This window comes from Lycorma delicatula, chromosome 2, assembly GCF_047948215.1.
Source record: "Lycorma delicatula isolate Av1 chromosome 2, ASM4794821v1, whole genome shotgun sequence".
NCBI lineage: Eukaryota > Metazoa > Arthropoda > Insecta > Hemiptera > Fulgoridae > Lycorma > Lycorma delicatula.
Window position 1 is genome coordinate 120,867,565 of NC_134456.1, and position 12,066 is coordinate 120,879,630.

The 12,066-nt window shown below is 29.2% G+C and overlaps 1 protein-coding gene across 4 annotated transcripts in view; it reads left to right on the forward strand.

The window, feature by feature from the left end:
* The window catches only part of SPR (G protein-coupled sex peptide receptor), a 1,401,361-nt gene that overhangs the window by 705,999 nt on the left and 683,296 nt on the right, over window positions 1-12,066 (forward strand). The window lies entirely within an intron of this gene.

A 12,066-nucleotide genomic window follows, 5' to 3' on the forward strand; every position in this document is an offset into this window, starting at 1 on the left:
TCGGATTTGTTTCAGAATAATTGTGTGATAATATTAAAGTTAAATTAAGTTTAGATTGAAAACTTTCATCAACTTTGTCATTATTTTGAGTTTATAGCGTTTTATTATGTCGTACAGCTCCAATCTCAACGTAACTATAGTAAACGATTATTTCTGTTTTATTAACAAATGCTGAATTTCTGGTACAATTGAATTAGATTTTGGAACCGGGTTATAAAGTGAATTATGATACAACGCGTTATGAAATAGTATTGTAAAGTTAGGCAGTATTATAAAAATGTACTGTGTACAAATAAAACTATTGTTTATGATCAGGCAAAGTGTGTAGAGATCATTAACTATTTATGATGGCTTACACCAAAAAAATTTCTATAAATAAAAATAGTAACTGCAACACCCATTATTTTTTTTAAGTAATATGCATTTGATCGTCATGATCAAATGTTTTTTTTTGTATCCTGTTACGTGAATTCAAAAAAATATTTTGTCGTAATTAAAAAGTATGTGATAAACCGTAATGATGTGGTATCAGAACAAAATTAGATAAATTTGATAGCAGAAACCGATATTTTTTGGGGCCAAAATTTTATTAACATATCACAATATTTTAAAATAAAGAATTATTTATATTATAAATTTCAAAACTATATTACTTATGGTGTAAGAAGACGTTTTTTATTTGATTCTATCAATTTCCAAAGTAATTTCCCATTAAATATTTTCTTTGATTCTAAAAGTTTTGATAGTAATTTAAGTAATATTTTATGCTATTGTTATAAAAACGGTTTATAATTTATGCTTACATTATACCCTTTTTATACAAAAATAGAGTATCCGCTTACCAACAATTGTAAGTATTGATTATCCAAGCGCTTTCAGATTATTCCTTCATCATCACATAGTTGTGCCTTTGAATTTTTATAAATAGGAATTAAAATGGAACTAAAATTTAAACTTTTTATGTTCGTAACAGTTGTTTTTCAATAGTTAAAATAAGTCAACGTTAAAAGAAAAATGCCTTGTCAGTAAGATGTTTACAATTGTTTTTGTTGTATAAATTGAATCAGTTAGTCAACTTAATTATTTTATTGTAATTTGCTTGAATAAAATATTATTATAAAATCTGATTTGTTCATTTATAAGTTTATTATTATACATATATGAAATTTCTCCTATATACTAGTTTTATGAAGGTTGTTAGTGTATTCAAATATTTCAAAAAATTCGTTGGTATTGTAATTATGTCTATTCTCTAAAATGTGTTTAGCAAAGTTAGATAGATCGTTATTATTTTTATTTATGCAATTGATATGTTCTTTAAATCTAATTGAGAATGAACGATTTGTCATAGCCAATATGTTTCAAATCACAATTTTCACATTTAAGATTAAATATCATAACTCCTTATTTTTCTAGATCAAATTTGTTATGATATTTAATTGTTTTAGATGGATCCTTTGTAATTTATTATTTTATTATTAGTTGTATAAGCTGTTTTTAATTTAAACGTTTTAAATATTTTATTAAACTTATTAAAATTTATATTATATTCTATTTTAGCGTATTCGTCTCTAGTTTTATTTTTTCTTTTAAGTGTATTTTATTTTGATATTTAATTTATCTATTAAGTTTGCATCGTAACCATTATTTAATGCGATATGTTTAATGTTATTTATTTCATTCTTTAGTTTTATATTATTGTGTCTTAAGTATTTTATTGCTCTGTATCAGTGAATTAAAAGATGCTATTTTCTGATTCCACGGATGAAAAAAAGTTAAAATGTATTTCAGCGTCTTGTTTGGTTAGTGTAAAAATTTATAATCAAGTAATCAATGCTGTTACTATTTTCCCCGATTGATGAAAATTTAATATCATTTTTTAAGAATTCACTTCTTCAATTATTATCTCCTTTTCATTATTATATTGATCATATGTTGATCATATACTATTAGAATATCATATTCATCTAATTTTTTGTTTATTAATTATATCGGCTAAAAGGGTGTTTTCCAATTCATTCATAAATTTGTTGGCCATAATAGCAGAAACTGGAGATCCCTTACTTATACCTTTTTCCTGCTGGTAATATTTATTATTGAATTTAAAATAGTTAATTTAACACACAGATTTAATAAATTTACTATTTCACATATTATATTATTGTCACATATTATATAATATTTGAAATGGTAAATTTATTTAATTTAGCTATTAACTATGTTTATAGTTTTATTGGTGTCAATGTTTGTATATATATCTTTTATATTTAATGTTACAAATTTGATTGTATTATTTATATTCCATTTTAATTCCTATTTATATGCACAACTATAAAATTCATAATTTATCAGTAATCCCTGATGATGAAGGAATAATCCGAAACTGCTTGGATAATCAATACTCACAATTGTTGGTAAATGAATACTCTATTTTTATATAAATTATATAAGTTGTATGATACCATCGGTGCCAATTGTTATGAAAATTAAACCTATACATTATACCCTTTGAATATATCTCAAAAGGTAGCATTATTTTTTTACTTTAAAAATGTATACGTTTTAAGTTACAATATTGTTGGTTATTTGTTACAAAACGTTGCTTTTATCTTACTTATATACATTCAGAACTAATATTTTTAAATCCTGGCTGTGTGGAGTATTAAAGCCTCTTTCATGTGTTTTATTCAATAAACGTTAATGTTTTATGAAAGCATTATTTGTCATGATTTGTTTGAATAATACAAATCTCTACTTTACTGTTTTGTAGAATAACCTTTTAATTATTAAAGTACATTTATTTGGCACTGACCTATGTGATTAGTTAAATAGGTCACTTCAGACTGAAATTTCTCAGTTCGATCTGGATTTTCTCTGTACAAAACGATTACTTCCTCTTGAGATATCCCTTTCATGAAAATCCATACGGTAAAAAAACAGTTTCTATGGATAGATATAACTTCATTGATTAATAAGTTTTCTCCAGGCTTGAATTCATAATTTTTTTCAAAGTTTTTATTTTTCACTTACTTCAGCTGACCTTTCATTACTTTTTACTTTGCTTTGATAATTTATCATCAACTAACTTGCAAATATAAATATTACGGTGATAAATTTTTGTCTTTAAAAAATCATTCTTTTTTTTTAAACACCCCCAAAGCAAATGGTCCTCGCCGTTAAGCAAAACACAGTCACCTCGGAGTGTCATGGCAGCAGTCTCTGCCCACCCTAGCTAGCCCCCTTCTGGGGCTTTCCCACCGGGGTCTCCCCAACTTCACCAGGATACATCGACTTCCTCATCCGGGTAGCCGATATGCCCTTCCGCTAAGGAGCTACCCATCCCGTCCCTACACTAACAGTTGCAGATGTGCGTTTCGACAATTCTTCACTTCGTGACCCACTCGTACCTTGAGGGTTCTTTTTGCCATCATCGGGGAGTCCCGACCACCCAGTCTTGAATATGGGAGGACCCCGAACACCCTAGGCAAGAAGAATACCTCCCTGGTCTTCCACGTCGCCAAGATTCGATTCTTTTTTTTAAATTATAACATTTCGTCGCTCACACATACATGGGTGCACCTCACCCTACTTCTATGAAACAAAAAATAAAAATAAAATAAATAAATGGCCGTTACTTCATTACAGCAAGCATTCCTCATTAATAAGTCCTCGTAGAACCGCTTCCCCGAGTCTGCCCTCCTCTTCCTTTTCCTGTATTACCTTCCTATTAGTACTATTTCTCCTAAGATTCAATACTTTAATTTTTCTCTAATGCTTCTTTAATCGTTTTCATTTCACGCTCATGTCAACTCGCCGTATTTCACTATTTTCCTTCCTACTGTAATATTATATTTTACAATCCAGTACTCTTTCTGGTAATAATTTTCCGGTTTTCCTTGTCCATTATCATAAAATACGACACTGCAATCAAATACTTTTAGTATTTTTCTTCTAATTTTTAAAATTGGTTTTATATTAACAGATTTTTTCCTCATAAGGAAAGAATTTTTTTTTTAGTTACAGTACTTTTTAGTTTCTTTCGTACTTCATCCTTGCTTAACGTTCAACCTGAAACATCGGTATGAATCAGATTAATCGAAGATTTCCCTAGAAGAAGGGTATTTTTTCCTGTTTTAAAGAATTGTTTTGTTTTTTGTTTTGTTCTATTTAAAACAATTTTACTTTGGAACAATTTTAAATAAAAATGGAAATGTGAAAATAATTCTATTAACGAGATTTATAAATTGATAAACAATTAATATGTACAATTAAACTAATATACTATTTTTGAGCCTAAGATAATAGTAACTAAAGTTAACATAAAACAAAAAAACATTTTTCTCTCAATGAAAAATATAATAATACAGCATAATAATAATAGAATATCCAATTTGAAAGAAAGGTTTTCTAAGCAAATACTGAAACATAAGTCTAAAAGTAAATAATGTTCGTAAAGAAATTTCAGATTTTTTTCTGTAAATTATCCATAATAATTCGGGAATATGAAAAATATTTAGTTTACAAGATTATCCAAATATAAAAATGCGGAACAGATTGTTACCATTAATCAAATTTTGATTGTTACTAAAATCAAAATAAAAAACTCAGAATAACGGAAGAAATAATTTAATTCTTCTCTCAAAAAATATTTTAAAATTTTTGGTCTTAAAAAAGTTTTGTTTTTAAATTTATAAAAAATTAAAATGTAGGTCAAAATGTTAAGTTTATAAACACAATTATCGAACAGTTTTTTTTTTTTTAACATTAAAAGGCAATTACGGATTTCACTCATAACACATACACGCTGTTGTTCGCCTTTTTGTGTATGAGCAGTAACGACTTAATTTCCTTTTTAATTCATCCTATTTCGTACAGGTTTATTCTTGTTTTCTTTTCAGATTCTTTATGTACCCCTGTATTAAAGATGATATTTTTCATGTGGAAAATGTGGAACGAGTGATCGATTTTCCAGATTTTCTTTTATCGAACTTGTGCCTAAACTTTTTATAAAATGTAATTGCTTTATTTCTGGTTTTTTTAATACATAGAGTACAATATGTTGCTGTTTATGCAACACAGAGACAGAATATGATGAAATATAGCTGACGCTCATCTTTTGCTATGGTGTTTTGGTGAATAGCTGGATCATTTTAGATTTTTATATTAATCTGACTTTGTTAAATTATTGATTTACAGTACGAAATCATTTTTGATTACCAGTCTTTTCATCAAGTTTTTCTGAGTAATTGCATCGATAACAGTAAAATTACTACTTTTGAAATTTTGGAACAAATGAAAGTATCGTAAGACTATTTGAAAATCCGTAAATAATTTAACCAGTAGCACTTTCTTTATCTGGATGAAATTCTGGTAGTATCTTTTTTCGCGTTTTACCGACGTATGTTATGTTTCTTTTTATTAATTCATTTGTAAATTTAACAAATATGAACCACTTTTAGCCGGTTATGTTTCTTTTTGTATCGACAATTGGTTTAGTGAGACGGATAATACTCTGTGTTGGTATTAAAGTTTTTGTTCTTCTTTGGAAAAAGTTTTACCAAAATTGTTTTTAAGATATGGAAAAGATAAAAATTACTAATATCTGTTAAGCACATTAATTACCGTTTTTGACAGTATTTGCGGGCAAATATAAGCGGAAGCGACAATGACCTCAAAATGATATCAAAGTTTTATCTATGCAGCGTGAGTCACTAAGTAGTAAACAATTTTGAATACTTTTACAATTTTTTTTTTCTTTACAAAGTAAATTTTTAAAAATTGCAAAATTATCACCGACTTTCATTTTCCTTTAGTTTTCAAGTTGACGGTTAATCAGATCTTAGTTGTAGTAACAAAAGTTCACATGTTTTAATCGTCATTATATCTCGAAATACAGAACGACCAGTGCTGTGTGTACAAGAAAGAAACGAAAGCGACTGTCTACCTGATATGAATGTGGCACAGTATATCAAAATACCTAAAAGTGATTCTGTTTCTCTCATTTTTTTGTAAGCGTTTATATGATGGGGAGTTTCTGAATTTTATAACTTTTCTCGCATGTGTTCCAATCTTTTATTAGTATTACTAACTATTTATAAAATAGTATAATTTGTAAAAAAACAAGCGCTATACCTCTCTGGACTGAAATTATTTCCTTAACACAAAGACTTTTTTTCGAAATTCTTATTTTTATAGCGTTCCTTTCAGGGCTCTTTCCTTTCCGCTTAGGTTCAACAGAATTTTACGAAAAACTCTTAATTATTCAAAAATATTTTAACTTATTTTTTTCAACATTTCTTTTGTTTATTTGATATTTCTTTAGTTATTTCGTTACCATTTTGAACCACTAAAAACACTTCATTGTCATTTGAATATTTATCTGAGCAGTACCATTTTCATTCGATCGATCAACTCATGTTTCCAAATCTATGGAATATTCATTTTCAGAACACGAACAGATTCGATTAACTAAAATTTTCTTATAGATCGTGATTCAGATCTGACAAAATTTCTTCATTACTGACCTCTGAATCATTATCGAGAACATAATTCATTACATTATACGTTTTGTCCTTTCAGAGACAAATAATTTGTTTGGTTTACTAGTTATTTTTATGTAGATATAACAGAAAATAATTCATAGAACACTAAAATTAGATAAGATGAAAAAAGTAATGAAAAAGTAAAAATAAATATTACGATACTCCTATTGAAAAACCAGTCTAGAATCGTGTGAAGCAATAATAAATGAAATGAAATAAGTAACTGTTAGTCGGGCAAACTCGCGTACAACAGTAACAACCGAGTGGTAGATGACTACTATGATTACAAATTATTTATGAAATTTAAACAGAAAACAAAAAAAATGTTGTAATTAAACAGCGGATATGAGTATGCATTATGTTTAGATCCTAAATGAATACCTAAACGTACTCGGTGATAAGATGAGCAGTTTTTGTAAAAATTACATTTTTCAAAAACATAACCTTTTTAAAAGAGGGGAATTTCTAGTTAAAGTTTTGTTTCTCTATAAATATATTGAAATAGAAAACAACCTGTCATGTCCGACTTATTTAAAAAAAAATTGGAACACGTGCCATAAAACCTCATGATTACAATAAAAATTAAAAGAACTTTATATATTTATTAGAAGTCAGTTATTTTAGTCCATTTTTATTAGGTAACCATATTTATTCATGAACTTAATTACACGTTGACTGCTATTTATTCTTATCGTACCATTTTTAGACGAGCAATAAAACTTTTGAAATATGAAAAATACCAAATCTTGCCGGAATTATACAACCAAGAACGTTTTCATTAAAGGATAATGCTGACGTATTATCATCGAAATCATTAGCGTGCAACTTCCACTTGCACGCTAACATTGGTAATATTAACATACTAAAACCTTCACGCTAACAAAAATAAATAGTTATTACGTTTTCTTCATAATGATATAAAGCAGAAAGCGCTTTAGCGCCTAACCAGTTTGGCAACGTTGATTTTTATATATACCGGATGTACAAAGAACGTGGTTTTCATTGGTCATAACCAACTATTAGTTTTCATTGGCGACATCATGACAGTACATCTTGTATGTGGCGACCTCGATCCTTCTCTATGGCGCCACAGTTTGGAAGAGAGCCATGGCGGTAGGGCGTAACAGAAGACTTTTGGAGGGAGTACAGCGCCGTTTAGCTCTTAAGGTGGCATCGGCATAACGAGGAACGCCGCGACTGTGCTATCGTAATCTCGAGGAAGGGACCATCGTCGTAATGATGTTGCGCAGTCCAGTGGAGTTCGATACTATGACGGGTTTTGTGTCGAGGATACTTCAAATGAAATATCATGAAGCGAGGGAGTGAGGGACAGCTCCTACGAAGCAGCCATTCGTCCGTGCTTGCACGGGTGGGCGGTGACGATGAAGTACGGGGATTCTCGAGCCCCTGAGCCAAAAGACTGAGTCCCGTCGGGATCGTTCTTTGCGGGTGTCCCCGTTAGAGGCGAAGCACAAAGGACCGACTCCCGGTTGCTGGGTGTTGGTGACCGGGAACGGCATAGCCGGGGTTGGAGTTTCCTTCATCTGGCGGCTAGAGGTGAAGGTGCAACTCCCGAAACCGTGTTCATGTTTAATTGGGAGTCTGGTTCCGGGAGGCAGGGTTAAATGGAAAAATAAAATTTATATATATATATATATATATATATATATATATATGCATACATATATGACGTAATCAGGACAGAATACGCTGTGCGTGCCGAATTCGCAATCGAAATGCTTGCAACAAGAAGTTTTCAACTTCCTTGATCGTATTGTATTGTGGTTGGTCAACATTTCATCATAAAGGAAAATTTAACACGTTTCGGTATTTGGGGGTTAGAAAATCCCCTATGAATGTTTTACAATTGGAAAGTGCTCCAAAATTAAATGTTTTCTCTGCGATGTCCTACGACCCGTTCTTTATTCTGAAGCAAGCGTAACAATAGTTGCTTAACTGGATATGGTTTTTTCCTCAACTGCAAGATGGACTGGGGAATTCTATTTTTGAACAAAATGGTGCACCTCCTTGCTGGCATAACGGTTGAATGACGTTTACCTCAACTGCTGGATTGATCTGTATGGATCTGATGACAGAGCTTATTTTCGGTGGCTTTCAAGGTCACCCGATATGACCCCATCTGATTTTTTTTTCTTTTTTGGTTTTATAAAAGATCTTGTATATGTGTCTCCGCTATCTACTGAAATACCCGAGGCGCATGGTTGAATCAGCAATCATTTCCATTACTCCAGATATGGTGGTTAAAGTATGGGATGAATCTACTATATGTTGGAGGTGAGCTGTCTGACAAAAGGTTTTTAAATTGAACACTTGTAGGGATAAACCGTAAGAGTTACTCTTATATTTAATTTTAATTGTGTGCGGTAAGTCAAAGTTAGAGGTAATAAATAGTTTTAAATCACCGATTCTTTTCTGTTCACCTCATCATCGACTTTTTTTTTGTATTTTATTTATGTTTATACTAACAAATTGCGGCTTTGTTTTTGTCTGAATTACAGAGTTGTTCAATGTCTAATACATTTTTTTTTACTTTTTTCGTAAATCAAATTAAGATGATGAGAAATATTATATTAAATAAAATAAACTTTAAAGATTTAATTTTTTTTTTTGTTTTTTATTTTATCTTCTTAAATCACCGTATTAACATCTAATATTGTCTAATAATGTTATAAGAATTATTTTACTCGCTGTGGATTGATTCTTCCACACTACTTTTAGTCCTAAAATTTATTTTTATCAATAAATCTCCCAATCATTCCAGTCTTTTATTATATATGTCCATCTACCTGCCTGTTATACAATTGTCAGTAGTTAATGTAGATTATACCAAACCTTCATATTTTTCTGGGTCTATCATGTAATCCTATTTTCTGAAACAAACGTTATATAGGTTTAAGCATTTTTTTAAAAATCCATCTTTTGTTTTTCTTTAAGTGACTTTACTGTTTTTCTTGATTGCAACTAAGTAACGTAAAAGTATAGCGGGTTTGATTATATATAATTTTCAGTGGTATATTATACAACTATATAACTTACAGTTATATAGAGTTTAGTAGCAAGAAACATAGCCACTGCAATTGCACAAATGTTCCTTCATTTCATTCCATTAATGTTGGTTGTCTATTATAATTTATTCTTTTTAGTGTCCTAATGATTAAAAATCTTATTTTTTTAACGTTTTATTATATATAATTTTCAGTGGTATTTTATAGATCTGAATAATTTACAGTTATACGGTGAAATTATATACTTCAATGCAACTAATAATTGTTCATTAAACGGAATTACAAATTGTGCGATGAATTAGATGTTTAAAAGAATTTTTTATATGTGCACTCGGATACTCTTTAAAGGAAGAATTTTAACGGGGAAGACCCTTTCCTTCTACGTATCCTTGATCTCTCTTTTTTTAATACTATTTTGTAATATCTCTCAAATGAATTATTCAACTTTGCATATTAAAATCGTTGAATAAATTTTTAATTACTATCTCCTTTTAATTTGAATAATTTATTCAGTTAGTGTGATGAGAAGAAAATATTTTATCTTTATGAAAGATCTCTGCCAATATTAGAATTACTGCCCTGCAGAGTCTAAAATAGACATAAAAGAAATCTGTATAATTAATTGGTTTAGTCTGTCTTACAAATAACCAAAATTATATGTAAGAAAAAAAGACAAAATTAAAACAGCAATTTTTAACCAACTGACCCATAGTTTTATTGATCAAGCTGTTGTTTTTGGGAGTATAGAATTACCTACGTAATAATTAAAAAAAAAAAAATTAATCTTTAAACATCTGACATTAATAAACTTTTTTTAAATATTTTTATGGGGCAATAAAATGTGATTCACTCTATCTCTTGTTGCTCTAAAATATAACACTGTATCGTAAAATAGAATTTAATAGGTGTAGTATAAATTTAAACTAGTACATTCGTCTATTTGGAAAAAAATGAAAAAAGTCCAACTTTTTTTGATTTAAGATGGTGAATTCCAAGTTAAGTCAAGAAGAGAATGAGCTTACAGAACTACGAGTATATATCAGTTTCATATATATATATATATATATATATATATATGTGTGTGTTGAATATAACTGAAGGAAAGTTATATTTTATGATCTGATTAAAATACATACCAGTGAAAGATAGCAGATTTCCAGCCAATTTTTATCTCAAACCATTATGAATAATGGTTATTTTTTTTGTAATTAATGAAAGCACTCAGTATTGGGTGAACAGTAAGAATAATAATAAAATTCGTATGGATTTAAAGACGGACAAGATAACTGATGCCAGACTAGAGGCTTGGGAATTTAACTGGATGGGTTTTATGTATCATTTTTGTCCCTCTAAGGGTAGATTGGCCTTTCTCAAGAGCCGTCGTTCTACTTATCCTTGATCTTTACTTCCTTGTATCGGTTTTGTGGGTATAAATCTAACCTTTCTAGAATCTTTATGCCAAAAATCGCTGGATTCGTAGAGCCAATGTTGGTGTCTGGTAGAAGGCGGCTACTTGTAGAACGAGAAAGAAGCTGGATTTCTTATCTGGTGGAGCATAATGTGCTAATGGCAAAAGTGTCATTCTGATAATGCAGTCTCTTAATTTCAACTAAAATCCAACAAAAAATACTCTGTAAAATCCTTGTTCATCCTTGGTATTAGCATTCTATGTCATTTCTCTATATTATTTTCTTCAATAAAGGATCAGGTTTTTTTTTAATTTCCTCTATGGCCTTTTTTCATATGAGTAGCGTATGTTTTTAACCAGCTTACATTTAAAAATAAAAATAAAAGAAAATGTAAATTAAAATAAACTTAATAAATAATAATAAACTCTTGTGCAGTTCTGCGCAAGAATTTATTTTATTTTATCTGAAAAGTTATCAAGTCATTCTAATCTAAAACAAAATGAGAAAACTAAAAAAAAGAAGTATAATTCTCTTTAATCATAAAACATATTTTCTGTTTTTAACAGAATTAAATCTTAATAGCTGACTTCGGTGGCTGAGTAGGTAGCGTCTCGGCATTTTATGCGGAAGTCTCTGGTTTGAATTACCATCATAGATTCATTTCATACTAGCAATTTCCATCGGTCAATCGATCATAGCTGTTGGTTCCCATTTTTTCATAAGAAAAAAAAGAAATTATATACGTAATTTAATGAAATAATTAAAAAAATAATTATATTATCTTATATAAAATAAATAGGATTTTTAAAATGATTTATTCAAATATTTATGTTTAAAATTTTATTTAAATAAATTAATAATTTGTGCTACTATCTGCTGGAAAATACTTAAAAATATTTATAAAAAGAAGCGTCAACATTCAAACTTTTAGCATCATAACAAACCACCCTTCTAAATTGTCCCAAATTTTTTCAATCATAAATTAAGTGAAGTCAAGAACAACTCAACCAATTTTCATGAAAAGTTTACATGCAAAGCTTCAGATACACTTCTACAGCATATCAAGATTTCAACGAAACTTATCGTGTA